Source organism: Pagrus pagrus, assembly GCF_965226575.1.
Source record: "Pagrus pagrus genome assembly, chromosome: 4".
NCBI classification, from domain to species: domain Eukaryota; kingdom Metazoa; phylum Chordata; class Actinopteri; order Spariformes; family Sparidae; genus Pagrus; species Pagrus pagrus.
Genome location: NC_140188.1, coordinates 20,212,218 through 20,230,402, shown reverse-complemented (window position 1 = coordinate 20,230,402; position 18,185 = coordinate 20,212,218). Strand labels below are relative to the sequence as shown.

Below are 18,185 nucleotides of genomic sequence, written 5' to 3'. Positions count from 1 at the left end.
TCATTTCACATGCAGGAGCGGACACACTGCTCCGATACATTCATGCCTGAGCATCAGCTTTTAACCAGAAGGCTGTGTCCACTATTACTGCTTTTCTGGTGTCGACCCGTGGAGCTGCTGCTGGTGTGCGTGTTGACAGTAACATGGATCAGAATAATACGTTTCTTTCTATTTACCACTTTCTTTCTCTTACATTAAGGAACACAGTAGAGCAGTGCCATCTTTCATCAATGATGGCTGGCAGTCATTGACCACTGGGCCCTCTACTATCTTTACGTTGTGAATTAAAAGGCATCAGAGCGCGACAATTAGTGTTTACCCTCAGAGTTGCAGTGGGGTAGCAGTTGTTGGCATTTATGACATGTTGGAGAGAAATTAAAAACAAGTTGTTTTCTCGGTGAGCTCAGTTACGTCGAGCAGCTGTTTGTTCACTTCTTTCAGTTGTACCAATCTTATATAGCTTTTCTTTCCCAGTATAGTGCTAACTTTGTTTCAAGCTTCAGAGGCTGAACACAACTAAGTTACGGACATGTGTTGTGGTGACAAAGATAACACAAAATCAGCCATGTTATGGCAGCGGATACTTCTGTATCCTTTGCCGGATGGCAGTAGGGTGAACAGACTGTGGCTGTGGTGGGTGTTGGTCCACTTTTACCAGTTGCAACACATATATTTATTATACGCATTATTCTGAAACAGCCCTTTTCTACATAATGCATGCTTTTAGTTTTGGTTCTTAAATATATTTCCATGCCAATACTTTTACTCAAGTATGCAGGAACTATACTTAGAGTATTTCTACAATGTGGTATTGCTATTTTCTGAGCATTTCTTCAACAACTGCACACTCCTGATTAGATGAGTTGAGTCTATTTTCTGGTGTGATTTAGACTACATGATTAATTGATATACCATAAAAATATTTTTTGTCAATATTGAAAATAATTCTTCGTAAATAACAAGAAAAATGTTGTGGAGTGTAGTTTTTGTGCTGCTATTTACCAATTTTCAGCACATTTACACTCCCTCCTCCTATAACTGTGAGTTAAAAATGGCTCATTAAATGAACACTGACCCAAAGACAAAGGTCATATCAGGTAAACATGAGAGTTGCACAGACGTGTCAGTAGGAGTTTAATATTACTCTCCTGTGACAGACAGGTGTCTCCCAGGTATAAGGAAGTAAAGTAAAAAGAGAGAGAAAAGGTGACAGTGTGAGTGTTTTAGAGACTCAGGTGGTGACAGAGAGAAGAGTGACAACAGGAAAGAGTTGTGGCATGACACGCCCCACCCAACAACAATTTGGTGTCAAGCTAGAGGCCGCGACCTTTCCTAATGCAATATGTGTAGAAGCAGCCAGCCATGAGCGGACAGACCACACTCCATAGAACAAGATTAAAAATCCAATTCCATACTGTTGAAAAAGAGCCAGGCACGAGGTAAAGACTGGTGTGTGTGTGTGTGTGTGTGTGTGTGTGTGTGTGTGTGTGTGTGTGTGTGTGTGTGTGTGAGGGAGAGAGAGAGAGAGGAGAAAGACTGAGCGGTAGAATAAGAGAATTAAGTGTTTCATTTATCACAAAGTGAGAAAAAAAAGCCCATTCATCTATAATCCATTAATCTAGGACACTTGTGAGAGCCTCATCGGCGTCTCTCTCTCACTGTCTTATGACAAACGGAGCTAATCACCGAGAGCAGAGAGGAGAAGCACAGCTCAGCCTACACTGTAAAAAGTACTGTCTCTACTCGGACATTCAGGAGGGCAGCTGGCTCTGCAGAAAGCTCCGTCACAAGGCCCCAGAGCACATGGTGATGTTTCAGATTTTTCAAATCAAGCTTGTTGGGGATTGCTTTTTATTGATCTTTAGATCGAGAAAAACAAACAGAAAAAGACACATGACCCAAATATTAATTGAAAAAAAAAAGTGGCACATAGTCAGTACTGACATTGTGCATCAAAGCAGACAGCGCTGCTTTGAGAGTGTCCTAAAAAAAACTGAAAGTTCAGTGCAAAGTGTATACATCGATCCATATCATCATCTTAAATATGTGCCTTTACTTTGAAATTCCCATGGCGCATATGTGTCAACTTCTATATCCTCCTTCCTAAACATTCAAACAGTGCTCGTGCCAGGCGGAAAATGGCAAGAAGCCAAGAAAAGGACTATGATGATATTTACTCCTTTAGTAGAAGATATCGTCTCTTATCGATCACAGGGCCCTAAATTGAATCGAACCGAAATCATTTTGTTACAGACTTTGTGATATCTGCAAATATCGTATAATATTGTGATAAAACTTGTGATTTACACCTCTAGTAGGTAGTGTCACAGAGCTGAAAGCATTCAAATGTCCCAGGGAGGAGGTCATGGTGGATGGATGGGTGGGTCAATAAAGCACTGTGACTTTGGAGCAGAGGACGCTGTTTTCATCCTGTGTCATACCAACAGTCAACGGGGGTTTCTTCTAACCATGATCCTGATCTTTTCCTGATCCTGATTAAGCAGTTCTTCTTTTAAACGTGGTCAGGATTTTAGGTCTTTTAGTACACCAAACCTCAATATTCCTCAAAACTAACTGAGAAGGTTTTGAATCATGACCCAAAAAAATGGTCATAATTCATTTTTGCGGTATGTGTTTTGGAAACGCTGACATACTACGCTGTCTTGCCAATGGCACCAAACTACACCGTCCTCATAATTGCAATATTTGAATTTGGATTGTGAGGAAGAACTGTGGTGCCAAGGAGCTGAATCTCTGTGAAGACTGCATCCAAACTTGTCTGTTTTGTTTATGAGAAGAGGAGCTCCTAAATCCTGTCGAAACTTTTATTTTTACATTTCCAAATTGACACTCTGTGTATAGCCAAACCACTGAGCTCTACTGCTGGCTATATTCAAATGCTATTTATTTAAATCATATCATGATTTGTCTGGCTTTACAACATTTACATGTGGGAGTGCTTTAGACTAAGGTGCAGCTACATTATTGCAGAAAATATTAATATCAAATCAGGACTCAGTGATGGCAGACTCAGATGTAGGAAGGGAGAAACACTTGATTTAGTGTTAGGACACCCCTAACAGGCCTCATGTATCATCAAGATAAATATAGCATATAATATCGAGCTACATATGTAAATTGCCTTTTTGTTCAACCTACCCTCCACATGGAGGTCACAGTGCACAGAGCATCGCCCCTTGTGTATCAGTGTCTTATTCAGATCAGGCACCTGGCACTGTTGGTTACTGTCCAGTCTCCCAAATCACTGCTCAACACTGTAACTTCATTCGCCTCTACAGTATATTCTAGGACGACATGGACTGTAAAATTTCCATCACTTTCATCAGTGCGGGCCCCTCAGTGTAATAGAAAACAATGAAGAGATTGAGGGAGAAGGTAATCGGCTGCTGGGTGATGAGCCGGGGGATCCAGGGGCTCCTTGGCCAGCTATGATAAGGCCACACTCATCCCACAACACCCACTGCTGGGATTCAGACTCACGCTTTGGCTGCCATCTGAAAATACATTCGTCTCCACACTGAGGGGCACTGCCAACTCACGAAATTATCATTCACACAGAAACAGTCCTTTCAGCGGAAAAATAAACACACACACATCCTTTAGCAAACAGAGGGAAGACGAAGAGCAAGCATCCAACATCGAACATCCATTTACTGTACAGTCACATAAAGTTATATCTCCAAAGAACACTTAAAGTGTATGCTGATACTGAACGCCTTGGGGTGTTTGAGTTGTGGTGAGTGATTTGGTTTAAGTGCATGGTCTGGTTGTTTGATATATCCTCTCACTGCTGCTCTCAGTGCCTGAAGAGGGCAAAGGAGTTTAATCAAACAAGATGATGAGTCTAAGTGGAACATTTCTCTTCCACAGTATGGCTTCTTTTTTAAATTAAATGTTCACTTGTTTTTTTCAAGTCTGTCTTAACACAATACTCTCATTCTCATAGGTGCATTTAAAGAGTCACTGGTCCCTGTTGTCATCCTTCCTGTATGAAAAGATGTAATGCGATAGATTTCCTTTGATTCCAAGTAAGTTTGACCAACTCAAACTGGTGAAGCCTCATATTAACTTCAGCTAATGAGGACTGGGGATTGAGGACGCTCTGACATTCACACCTTCCAACTGTGATTGGTCAGCCGTGTGGAGGTGAGAGAGGAGCCAGGGTTTGAACTCTGTCTGTCACTTATCATGTGAACAGCTGTGTGCAAAATTATGAATGTTATCCAGGTGAGACTGTCTGAAAATGTGCTATACACGGTATTTACACTGGAATTGCGTTAGGAAGGGTCATTTGTCTGGATGAATGGAGAGGAGGAACAATTGCAGCAACACGGCAGCAGCTATCATTATTTATATTAACAGTTAATTCATCAATAATTGTTTTCAACTGGATTTTAGGGGTTTATACTTTTCTTTACCATAAAATCAAATTTCGGCTGCAAAGATCCCTAAAATTTGGTTAATTAAAAGTTGTCAGTATATAAATTCATTTGTCAGTGTTCCGTGGTGGACAAACCATGTTAGGTTTCTAAATTACCACAAACATCTCTGGTGTTACTGTAATTTCTTGTTGCGTATTGGTGGACAAAATGCATTTGCTGATGTATCTGTCATAAACTAAAGTTAAGAAAAGTATTGATAAATAGCTTACTAACGACTATGTCTGCACGATAAAGTAAAAAAATCAGATTGCAGTTTTTTTTGACTGACATATCATATGCAATATGATTTACAATCAGCAGGAATGATCATTTTTGCTTCGCAATTTTCTGTTCTCTAAAAAGAAAAGCTTTAAAATCACGATGATGTGACATTTGTTGGGGTTACCAGAAAAGAGAGCAAGATTTGTAGGCCAGGGTATCTTTGGATTACCTTTGTGTCAATCAGCTCTTTGATTAACTAATTAATTGTTCTCCAATAAAAAAAGATTCCCCCATAAATAAACACACTCCCCCTGCGGTGAACACTTAATGTGCTGTTGCTCTACAGACAGCAGCAGCAGATTAGCTCCGAAGAACCTGCTTATAATAAAAAAAAAGGCTAACAGTGACAATGCGAGAGGATTCAATTAAAGGAAATCTATGGCATGTTGTAACATTTTTCAAAGGCCAGGGAAGAAAATCCCTTCAGAGTGACAGCACCAAACCGCCAACCTGATCTCCTCCTCTCTAACAGGATTACAACACCCCTCCCTCTCCTCTGCTACCTTTCTTCATCCCTCAATGTCTCTCCGTTGCTTCCTCACTTTCTGACTCCTCTCCTCTTCCTCATTCGACTCTCTTATCACCCTCTCACCATTTACTCCCCTCCACCTCACTCCATTTCTACTCCTCCCGCTTCTCACTCTGACACTCTTTTCAGCATGTTTCCTGTCACCTCCTGAGAGCCGATACGAGGTCAAAGGCAGACAAAGGGACAGGAGCAGTGACACGGGAGGAATCGCCCCTGTTTATGAAGGAGATATGGGGAACCAGCGTCTACATACTGACTGTATTGGGTGTGCGAGGGTCCCTTGTTGGGTTGTGATTCAGAAAATCCTAGAAACACATCCAGCACTCATAATGTTACTTATATAACAAACATACAGCAACATGATAAAGTCATAGGGCACTAAAGAATTACAAAGTCCTGTGAAATCTTGAATACAGTTTTTAGCTGGACAAGGCTTCACTATGATTACATTTAACACTCAAGCTTTTAAGAAGTTGTTGAAACATGTTCTTTCAGACAGAGGTCTGGAAGCAGGTCCCATCAGGTTTGATGAGTTGAAATGGCACTAGCGTTTCTTCAGATGTAGCCTAGCTAGCTAGCTAATTAAGCCGTTGTTGTTTTCAAAGATTGTTTATTTAATTTTCTTGCTGACTTATACAAAATGAAAACCCTGTAAAAGGGTCATAAGCATGAATATGGATCCCACTCGTTTTCTTGCAAGACCTGTCTGTCTCTGATTGGTTGCCTTCATTGGTTGCATCTCTACGTTTGACTCAAACTGTTAACTCATACTGTAGCTCTGGTTCAGTCTGTTTTACCTGCGGTTCTGATACAGTGGTTTATGGGCTGTAGTTTCCCTGGTAAACACACCAACCTATTCGGCCTCCCTCCCAGTCTGCTGCTGCTCCTCCCGGGGTCACTCATTCTCTGGGGCTGCTCATAACAGACTACCAGAGCATATAGGCATGTGTCGACATGGCAGGTCCCTTCTTCGTGTTGTCCAGAGGACTACCAGAGTCATGCAAATCTCATTTCAGATTTATTTTTTTTGACAACTGGAAGAAGATACTTATCAGTTGAACTCTTAGTAGCCTTCTCTCATCAAAAAAACAGGACAATGAAGCTTTCATCATCCAAAAATGATAGACACAAGCCAATCAGAGGAGGAGCATGGCGGACCTTGCAAGAAAAGTGGGATCCATAATAACACAGTACATAAATCTGCACATGATGGCTACCTACATGATGATCCATGTAGACGACAGGGAAATAACTTGACTCCTGTACTGCAGGACTACTACAACTAGTGTAGAGCTACTTAGTCCTTGTATTGTAAGAATGATAAGACAAAATGTGAGACCACCTATTTTATTGTATACCTTTTATTTTTATATCTGCCTTTTGTTTTCTGACATCTAATTTCATGTGACCTGGTATAACTTTTTAAATTATTGTATGCTTCCAGATCTGAATGACTTCATATGGATAATTCCTGGAAACTTTCTCTTTTTGGGTTATTACACACACACACACACCATCAAGCACCCTCATTATTTCATACTATTTTTTGATTCACGGAGACATTAACACTGCACATTGCGATCTAAACACAATTAGGGCTCATGCCTCATTAGCATGCCTGGGCTGGTATCCTGTTTATTCCCGCCTGTCCATTCGGCAGCACTCTGGAGAATGTCAGCTGTCAAACTGCTGCTCATACTGTTGGATCCTCATCACTGTCCTGACAGCATCCTGCACAACCCCAGTCCCCTCTGTACACTGTGGTGCCCCCCAGCAGGCATTCAGATATTCACACACTGACACATTCACAACGAAAACACACAAACATATGCTGCTGACACACATGGGAAAAAAGTCACACATACGCTACCCGCCTCTCTGCAGTTGAGGACATGATGGATGGTCCTGCGAGGGACCATTTCACCTCTGAACGCACCCTCTCTTTCTTTCTTTCTTTCTCCTCCCCCGTTGCCAGGATACTGTGTTCACATTCAGATGAGATAATGGGTTAAAAATCACACCAACCTCAGGTGAGGTGACATATGCCATTAATAACAATTTCTCCTGCACCGTGGAGATTTTGGTCAAATCATATTTGTTTGCTTGGGCAGTTGGCATATATAGATTAACTGATATGTAATCAGAAAATCAATACAGGAGTCAGCGCTTCAGCTAACCACACACCCAAACCAAATTCAGAAAGAAATTTGTCAAAAAAAATCAATACAGCTGTCAAGAAATTAGCCTCTGTTGTCCTGTGGGTCGTATTTGTGTGACTCAACCCGCCACGTCATCCAATCACAGACCTGTATCGATCTGTGCATGTTTCCACACAGATAAAAGCCAAACCTGCCACAGTACCATACTGATGTCACCAATAAACATGCTACTAATTTAAGAAGCATGGTACTGAGGTAGTTCTGACATTAGGGTGCAAGATTACATTGTTACACTGACTACTAGAAACATAGTGCGAAGTAGCAACTAACACTGCTTACTCTCACTGCCTGATCAAAGGACATACCTGAAGCTATACAGTGTTTGTTCACATGGACAGGCACTCATATAGTGTTGTTGCTGGATTTAGACTAATTATACTGACACTGGCATTGAGGGACATAATGCCCACTTGGCAGCATTTCAGTGAAAAATGTATCCTACTCTGCCAAAACAGCTGCCCTGTGTATCATTGCCCATTGTTTACTGCTGTTGGTGAATTTGGGTCATAATGTTTGAAATAAAACATACAGTATAGATTATTTTCTTTAGTTGTTGCCAAACAAATCTATCACTTTAGTTATTACATTGTCTGAGAGGGAATAGCAGACAGTGTATGGTGTCTTATCATGTCATCTTGAAAAGAGTTGGAAGAGTTTTCATGACAGTTAATTTTAAAATTTTAAAATTTAATTAGGATTGGTTACCACACAACTGCTGGTCTGTTTCATGGATTCCTTTATCAGCGTCTATCAGCTAAAAAAAACTTTTTTTAGGCACGTTCAGAGCAACTTCTAACCAGAAAAGTTTTATATTCAGGATCTCATGGGATAGCATTTGAATAGCATACCACTTTAAGATCAGTTCAAGTATAATGTCAGTAAGCTTTGGACGTGCAGGAAAGGATGTTTTTCATTGTTATAGTCAAGTGTTTGTCACCCTGGTGACAATAATAAACATGTGGTTAACATTGTGAAATTGATACATTTTGGTTAGGCTGAGGAACCAAAGTTATTTGGTTAGGTTTAGGAAATATCATGGTGAGGATGAGGGTAGGGGATTAAAATCAACAGTCTAAGAGTGATTAATCCGCACAGGCACTGGTCTTTGCCGTGGATAATGCTCATCCTTTTTGGGAACTCCCTGATATACTCGGGGCCCCATAAGAAAAAATAGAAATAAATAAATAATCACGATAAAAAAACAGAGGGGATGAGGAAAATATAAATGTTTAGAAACATAAAAAAAAATAAAAAAAACATGATATGAAAGGTTAAGCTTAGCAAAAAGGGGATGCTGGCAGATTAAAGTGGCCAGCATCCCCCAGCATAAGGGTTATATTAGGCAATGGTGATATGATTCTATAAAATGGGTTTCTGTGAGCGTTTCTTTTTTAAACAAACCAAATCAATTTTCAAATCAATTTCATTTATATAGCCCAAAACCACAATCACATTGCCTCAGTGAGCTTTACAATCTGCACAGTGAACAACATCCTCTGTCCTAAGACCCTTGATTTGAGTTAGTTAGCACATTAGCGCAGTATGTGGGCCTTCAGGCATTAATGTTTTAGTGTCTGGAAGTCTGTTTATCTCAGCCGGTTTGCAGGTTTTTTTATATCACTGGCTGCTTGAACACTCACAGATAATCACAGATGGAGGGGGCAGAGTTGTCCAAGTTATGCGGTAGAATAGATTTGTTTTTGTTAGTTGGCTAAATTAACCTCGGGGAATCTAACAGCCAAATGAAAATGTCCTCTGCTTGCAAGTGTGACACCACAGAGATGAAGTAAAATCTCGGCTTTACACTCTTTTAACAGGGGTTAGTTCAAGGAGAATGGTGAGCGTGGTAAACACACTTCTGACAGTGGTGGTAAATAAAAAGCTGACCTCGGGCAAGTTACTAACAATACTGATTCACTGTCAAGTCTTTCCAGTGAAGTCTTTCTGTTAGAACGTTCTTGTAGAAAAGTTTTGCGTCCTTGAGTTTTTCCTCTTAATCCAGTCACACATACCAAACACAGAGGGCCTGACTGGCTAGAGGAGCCACACTACAAGCCATAGCTTTAACATGACTGAATATTGTCAATATATCCATCCGCAGCACTTTGGCTAACATTTGTACCAAAGTTTGATGAGGCTGCCTCAAGGCATTCTTGAGATATGGCATTCATAAGTAAGGGCACATGGACAACCCAAAAACATAATGCCTCCATCCACTCCATCCATTTATGGATTTAGTTTAATTGGGATAAAGCTTATTGATTAACAGAAAAATAGACCTTCAACAGAACTTTACTTTCTATATGTCATCTGTTGTCTGATCATGTTTATTAAAAAAAAAATAACATACACAAGGGTACACAAGTTCACTTTCATTATGCTTTATAGCACATCTTTAACTGAATATGCTGTTTGAAAGTGATGGAGACAAAATTAGTCATTTCAAAATGTTGTGCGGAGACAAATGTGCTCAAGATAGCAGAGTAAAGGCATCTGAGGCTGAGCTTAAGTTGAATCAGAGAGTGAGTTCCCTCTCTCTCTCTCTCTCTTCTCCCGCGTCCGTCACGATCAGCTGACTCTGGGTGTTTACTCTTTCAGCTTAACCAACAAGATTATGCCACAATCTCCTTAAGCCAATTAAAACGTTGGTGCCCAACTTTAAATCGGTCCTCCTCTCTGCTGCTGTCACTGTCATCTCAGTGAGGAAACCCTTCTTCACTCCATTTATCTCCAGCGACCCGGGTCTGAGCTCACCAGAGGCTTCATTGACCCCTTAAAACCACATTTCTTTCTTTATTTTGCACATGTCAATAATTACTCACTTGTAACAAGTCTCTCCAGATTGCAATCATTTGCATTTCAGTCCGAGTCATTGTAAACTACTGAATTGCTATGCACAGGTGTTGAAACATGTGCATGTGATTAATTTTGCCGTAAATTACTGTAATCAGTAGCTGCCTGGATCAATGCAGTGCAGTCGTAGTGCTTTATTTATGGCAACCACCAACAACAACCCTTTAAACAAGCCTTTATGTGAAGGATTCTTGGAGCTTTGTCAAAACTTCTCATTTACTCTCTCAGAATGGACAGGAAATAATCTGATCCGCGACCTCTGTACTGTTCCCGCAAAGTTCATAAATAAACACTTGTGAATTGAGGCTCATACGGTCGTGTTCATCGATGGCGACACTTTCTGCCAGGACTTTGAATAATTTAACACCCCGCATTCCCCCTCCTGTCCAGAGATGTGTTTGTGAGAGAGGGCAAGGGATAGAGATAAGTACCCAGAAAGAGAGGCGAGAGAGAAATCAGATGAGAGCATCAGCGAGCGGAAAACAGTGCGAGACAAAGCGGGACAGAGATGAAAAGAGACCTCTGTTGTTGCGCTCTGTTGTCATTATCCTCCATTGTTGAGAGCAATGAAAGAGCACTGCAGCAGGGAGCAGAAATTGGCCAGAGAGGGTGGACTGGTGATGTAGATGCCATTGTTTCCTAACTATTATTAACTCATTGTTCCTCAGATCTGCGAGGGACATTATATTACCCTGTACAGTAGCATGTTATTGGAATGCTCAGTAATTTCCCTGCTCTGTAATTGCGCCAGGCTGTTCATTAGCCTTCTCGCACATTAGTGCTTCCTGCGAAGATTAGAACAACTACTAGTTATTGAGAGAGATAAAGAAAAGAGAGAAGGGAGAGAGAGGGCAGTCAGACAGCGAGGTAGGGATTTGTGAAAGTGTGGGAGTCATTGTGAGAACGACTGTAAGTAGGTTACTCATTTTCTGCCTTCAGTCTTCATCAGTGTGTGTTGATAAACTCTCCAGAACAAATAGATGGTGCATTTGTGGGCCACATGTAAAACCACTGGGCTCAGCACACAGGTTTATAAATATTGCACAGTAGTTACACTTGGGAAAACATTTAGAAACCAAATCACATCTAGATAACACTGACTGCAAGTGGTCATGCTCAGTACTTTTTGACAGCAGATCAGTTTTAAATCTGGCGGGAAGTATCAGAGCAGCCACAGCGAGCTGCAGGCAACACGCCGCACACATCCAACTACTCAGCAAGCATTAGCCAGTTAGATGTAACAGTGTTACGTTATTACATTACAATTTAAATGGAATCGTGAGACATTTCAGTTTCTGAGAAAAAATGTGTCATTACACTACAAATACTTGTTTTTAAAAGTATAATTTGTTAAGAATTTTCTGAAAAATACCTTGCACCACATTTCAGCTAACGAATGAGAATGCTTTGCTCTCCATCAGCACCTGCTGAAACAAGCTGCTGATTCTGGTAAGAAATTCTTTCAACCCAGGACCTAATCTGTATTTTACACTATAAAACAAGGCCAAGTAACAGCTACAGCAGGTGCATCAAAGGTGCTGTTGTTTATTAGATAACAGATGTAATCAGCATAAACATTAGATGGACTTTAAAAAGAAACCTTCTCAAGTTGCACTCTGTGCAGCAGAGCCTGTCCATATCAAGCCACTAATTACAACCCATATTGATGTTTGTTGTTAGACATGTATGAGGGTGTTTTGGAGCAGCATGACATCAGATTGTGGTTGCTCAATGCATGATGGAAAAAGTCCAGTTATTGACCGACTTCAGCTGCACTGTCAACAGAAACAAAAGTTGCTCATCTGACGTATTTCTAAATAAGTGGCTGCTCAGGGAGTGTTTGCTGTAGTATTAAACTGCACTTGTAGCTGTGATTAGGTGACAAATCCACTGCAGCCTTCAGCTCTAGAAGTTGGAAGTTTTTTTATTATTATTTTCAAATCAGTAAAAACTGACACTTTGCCTTCAAACAAGAGTGGAGAAGTCATCCCGTCTTCATCTTTTTTGACAGCCATAGATTAAGAGACAAAAGCATGAAACATGACAGCACAAATATTAGAGCTGAAACTCTGCAGTGACATTGATGGCTGCACTGACAGGCGCGTTAACTCGCTGTAACCCTGGGGTGAAACACCTCACTCTCATAAACAAAGTCGTCACACTATCATCATCCACAAATAAAAGTGAAGTCACAGGAGGGTAAAACTAACTTAACAGCAGCAGAGCAGCCACTTTGGAGATAACATATTTGTAAAAGGCAGATAAACAAAGCTGGCTGGACTGAGTTTAGTTTGTCTTTACAGTGGTTCACACATCGCCTGTGGCGGAGTCCGCCATTCCCATACTAGATTCAAATGGCATCCATATCCAAAGGTTTCACAACAAGGAAAGAGAAAACAACCGTCTGAGAATCAGTTTCACATCCCCAGAGATAGAAGTGTGTAACTTCGAACCATAGATCTAATAAGGGAAATCTGGCTACAGCTACAGAGGCGGAGCTCTGTTCATTCCTACAAAAGCTGCTTAGCCTCAAAGCCCAGGGCTGTTCTAAGGGGCTTGTTTCAAACAAAACTGTGGGGCATAAGTATAAATAAGACACTATTAGCATCACCACCGGTAAACACAGGTGGCCCAAAATAAACTGAAAGGGTTCTGCCCCTACAAAATACATATGTATGATCCAATTGTACAGTTACAGTATGCAACATTTTGAGTTGTTTATTCATTCTTGGACACAAAGTCAGACGCAATATTAGGTTTTCACATTGTTTAAATTAGCATATCTACTGTATGAACACTGAAAATGTCTAAATGAAGTCGGTTCAGTAACATGCGTACCAGGCCAGTCCATCATATTGATCATAAAAGAAGCAGCTTTTCAAACTGAAGCTATCTCTTGGTGGAAAGTAGAAATTGAAGCCAAAAGTGGATCGATGTGTTTGTGTGTGTGTGTGTGTGTGTGTGTGTGTGTGTGTGTGTGTGTGTGTGTGTGTGTGTGTGTGTGTGTGTCTGTGTGTGTGTGTCTGTGTGTGTGTGTGTGTGTGTGTGTGTGCGCATCATCAGTCATGTGTCATCAGCCCGAGAGTTTGCCTTTGGTATATTTTATTTTTTCTCTTTGGTGTCATATTTCATGTATGTCTGTGTTTGTGTGTGCCTGAGCTGCAGCACATTGAAGTTTTTGCTAAAGCAGCAGCAGCAAGGCAGCAAATGAAGCAATCCTCGCTTGGATAAAGATCACAGGAACAATATGAAGCAATCTGAAGTGAACAAGCTGAACCTTTGGCCTTTGGGAGCTTCAATTAAAAGAACACTCTCCCGACCTTATTTTCTAGTGTTCCTGAGGTGCTGTGGGTGGCAGCTGAGTAAAGGCCGATCACAATCTTGTTCTTCCTTTCTCTGTCTTTTCTGTGGATGTAACTCGTCCTTTCCTTCACACACACTGTCTTCAATGAGTAAAGTAGCCTCGCTCTTTCTGAATCCTTCTTTGAAGCTCCCTGTATTACATTATTTGTGTGATATTGATTGATATTAGAGATGAAACAGAGCAGATTACTCAATAAAATAAGCCAGCAGAAGACCATTAAATTGTTTTCCTTGAGCGTTACAGCTAAAATATGTCTTTGAAGTGGAAAAAAACTGACAGAAAAACGAGACACCGTTAACGTTCCCTCTACTGAAGCTGCAGGAAGCCAGCTAAACCGCCTTACACTAATCCAGTTAGCGTCCCCATAATTCCCCTTTGTGCTAAACAGTTACAGCAGTCATCAGCCATACAAACATGCACTGTCCTCCCAGTTCACACATCTAAATTCAATACTGCACAGTAGTATGCAGTGTAAAGTCATAGCATTCTGATGTTAGTACACAAGATATCAATCAACAGGTAATCATGCAACACGCGCCCTGATGAAGTCAATCAATCTGCGACTGCGCAGCAACTGCTAGTTCAACTCAAGAGGAATGCTAACATGCTAGTAGCGTGGCTCTAACGCTGGCAGTGTTGGACCACCACTTTGGTCGAGACTGAATATAAAAACTATTGGCATGTTTGACATTAGAGGTTGGCTATCTGGCAGTTTGTTATTTGCGATTGATCTACTTGATTGACTAAGACTATCAACAGAGCGTGAAGAAAAGACAATTCTGACATTATTTCAAAGACGGGGGTGATAGTCTGACTAGTCTGACTTCCTGACTATTGAATGGTTGCCATCAAATGTCTTGCACACATCCATGTCTCCTTAGGAATAAGTGTAATCACTTGGTGATCTATGGTCTTTTTATTTAGCGCCGTCATCAGGTCAACCGTGTCCAATACTTTGATTTATACCTGAAAAGCTAATGACATCAGCCTCAGCCGTACTTTGTTTTAGCGACAATTAGCAAATGTTAGCATAGTAACTGAAATGGTGAAAATAAGCATGCTTGCTATGACATTTTGAGCATGTTAGCAAGCTTACAGAGCTGCTAGAAGACTCTTAGTCTGAGTGTCTATTAAAGATCTTGCTTGAACCATCCTGTCTTCAAAAAACAATTAAAAGGTTAAATATACGAGTGATTTTGAACATTAATACACCAGCAACCAACAACGATTTGCAATGCAAAGTTATACAGTAGTGGCGTCATGATGTTGTGACCTGAACAGAGAATGACGTCTCACTTCCTCTCTAGGTGTTATAATCTGAGGTAGATCTGCTTTTTATTTTGGTACACAGGCTGGCTGCCAAAACAACTTTGAGTGAATGACATGCGCATTTCTTTTGGTCTGAGATGCTGGTGCTATAGTACGTCACAATTGTGTATGTTGTACAGTAAATAGCTCTTATATAATCAAAAAGTAAATTCTTGTGAAGTACTTGTGAGGGGCACTACAAAAGGATCCTCAGGTGACAAAAACTGAATGTGAAAGACGAAGACTGTAAAAAGAGAATTACTCAATATGCATTTTGGCACTTGGGGTTTTTACAGGATGAGTCGAAGCACCGCCTCCTAGATGTGCCAAAAAAAAACCATACAAATGTGAGATAGATATCCTAATGAGGTCAAGACACATGGAGGTAAAGCCTCCTATTGACACAGACATTCAAAAGTAAAATTGAACGCCGGATAACCACAAATATTATCAATGTATCCAATTCCTATTAAAGCATCCTGGTGAAAAACACTGAAATGCAACTGGGAAAGATTTCTGAAACTGATCTGCCAAAATAATCTCTCCTTGGCATGGTGCGTTTGTCTGATTGTGCATTTTGAGTGCATGAAGTACCATTTCATCTTTTGATTGATGCCACTCGTGCTGCCACATGTCACAGGAACATTTACAACAGAGACAGAGTGGGAGGGCGAGAGTGTGAGTCCTCAGTTGACTGATGGTTGCTCAACTGTCTCACAAGCTTCGACTCTGCAAACTTAACTAAGCGAGTAGAAAAGGCTTAAAGGCGCTATATGTAAGAATTTGGCACCTGTCGAAATCATACTCCAGAGAAATTCAGGGCAGCAAACAGTACCACCACAAAGTTTCTTTTTTTCAACAACTGTCAGTAATGTTATACAATTAGCTACATTTATAAGCTAATGCTACATAGCCAACAACAACAGGTGTTTACCAGTCTAGAAGAAACATTGTCAAGGTTAGCTGATTAGCAAGCTAACTTTAGTGGATATCTCTCCAACACAATACATAAACGCCTTTGACATAACATCAACACTGTTCATTTTTGGCTAATATTTGAATGTTTTAAACAAAAATTCTAACATTAGCCCCTTTAACAATATTTTCTGACAAACAAATGAAGAGTCATTGAGATTGAGCTAGGCTCTGGCCGCTGTACAGTGCTGAATTTAAGGTGTGACGTCTTTAGAGACCTGCTGCACACATAAAATGTATGTGCATGCAACAATGTGGGACCATTTAGTGTAACATATACCAACACAACACTTGAGTCATGCAGCAGCGATGCAAACAAACAAAGTGTTTGCCTGAATATGCTAAATTTAATCACTAGGGTGCAAGGAGCCAAACAAGAAGAAACAAGTAATTGATCACAAAGACCTTTCATACACACACACACACGCCATACACACGTAAATATCAAAGGCATATGCACCCACCCGCCACCCACGCTATTGTTTACATCCACAGAGGAGGCACATCAAACAGCAACAGGTATTATCACAAGATGGTCAAAAGCACTCACCACGATCTCGAGGATCGATCACATCGCCTTTGTAGAGCGAGGTTCGACTGCTCTCTCTCTTTCTTTATAAACGGTACTTTTATAAAAACCAGTCCCGGCTCTCCCGCTGCTTCTATCGCTACAACCTCTCACTGAGGCTCAGGATAGAGGGTATTTGGCTTGTGTTTGTGTGTGTGTTTGTGTGTGTGGTTGTGTGGTTGTGTGCCTAATCCCTGCTGAGTAGAGTGGGTGCTAGGCAGCAAATGTTCACTGGAGAGTTAGACACACAAAACAGGGGCTAAATTGGTATTTGTTATCTGGACCTGTTTTCTGATGGTGGCTCCAACTGTCCTCGCTGTTAGTTTTATGGCATTTTACAGGCTGATCGAACGTTGATCAATAATTACCTTTCACAGGTACATGTAGTTGAATTAATCAAGAAATACCCCGTCTTTAGCTCTGTGAAATTCCCATATGGATTCTTTTTACATTACTACTTTCTTTGTATGGAAGTGCAGACTATCAAGTAAGTACTAATAATGAGTAATAACAGCATCACACTCATTTAAGAGGTAAATTCGTGCCCACACAACAGGTCAGATCACTCTGTTCTGTGACTGAGCAGAGTAGGTGTTGACTGTCAAGCTATATACTGTCTAGACGAGTAGTGATTCAGTTTTGTGTTGTCATTCGTGTAAGAAATGCTTACCAGCCCGCACTAGAAGAATTTGAGTGAAAGATTGGTGGATTATATGTCAGGTCCACCTTCTGCTTGTGACATCTTGCAGCCTCTGTGAGCCCCGGATCACCCATGTCTAGTCCGAGGACTCAAATGCATTTCAGTTAACTAGCACGGTGTGGCTCACTTAAACCAGAGTTGGTTACATGAAGTAGTCTGACTCACTGGTGTCTAATAACCAACGACCAAGCAGCCTACACGCTGAAAATGCAATCTCTGGAGGTATAGCAAAGCTTATGATGCATACAACCAACCCAACTGTCCCCCAACTCACATGTTTCTTGCTCTTTATACTACTGTACTAAAGGGGTGCTTCACAAAGTGATGCTACAGGGGTGACTACAGCGTCAGACTTCGAAGCGTAGGGCCGCTGGCCACGCTGCTCTCTTTGACGGGTTTGGAGTGTGAACGGTCTGTGTGATACATACGTTTATTCATGAATTGGGTAATGTCAGTTTGCTCATCTGTTGTCAACAGGCATTTCTTGGCTTAGTCAGTGAGTTGACATGGTAAGGGTTTTGAGGCTTTTTCAAAAGGCATCCCCCACGTCTACCACCCTCATTGGCAAAAGCAAGTAGAGTAGGCCACCATGACGTTGGATGATTACGTTATGATAAAAAGGCTAATTCAATGATAACGGAGCTGATTAGGTGTTTGTATCATTTCTCTAACCAAAACCCTGCTGATGACTATCCTTCATCAGCCTCTACACGCGTAAAGGACATCAACATACAGGACGTAAACAATAGTTAAGTCTTTTGTCCATCTCTCTATAACAAAGCCATGCCTAATAAACACAAAACCCCTAATGCACACACGCATACATGTGCACCCCATGAGGGTTTAAGTGGATTAGTGGGCAATACGATGAGCCCTTAACACGACTAGTCCTTGACATCAAGACCAGCGGAGCAGGACAACAAGTCCAAACCTCGGCAACATCCC

General features: G+C 41.0%; 1 protein-coding gene across 3 annotated transcripts in view; it reads right to left on the bottom strand.

The window, feature by feature from the left end:
• sphkap (SPHK1 interactor, AKAP domain containing) overlaps positions 1-16,644 on the bottom strand; it is a 109,015-nt gene extending 92,371 nt beyond the window's left edge. For 2 of the 3 annotated variants that reach the window (XM_084350255.1, XM_084350258.1), the window contains exon 1: positions 16,523-16,644. The gene's annotated coding sequence lies outside the window, so the exon portion shown is untranslated. The remainder of the gene's footprint in view (positions 1-16,522) is intronic. The other variant, XM_084350257.1, reaches the window with a different exon arrangement.
• Between the last annotated feature and the right edge of the window lie 1,541 nt (positions 16,645-18,185).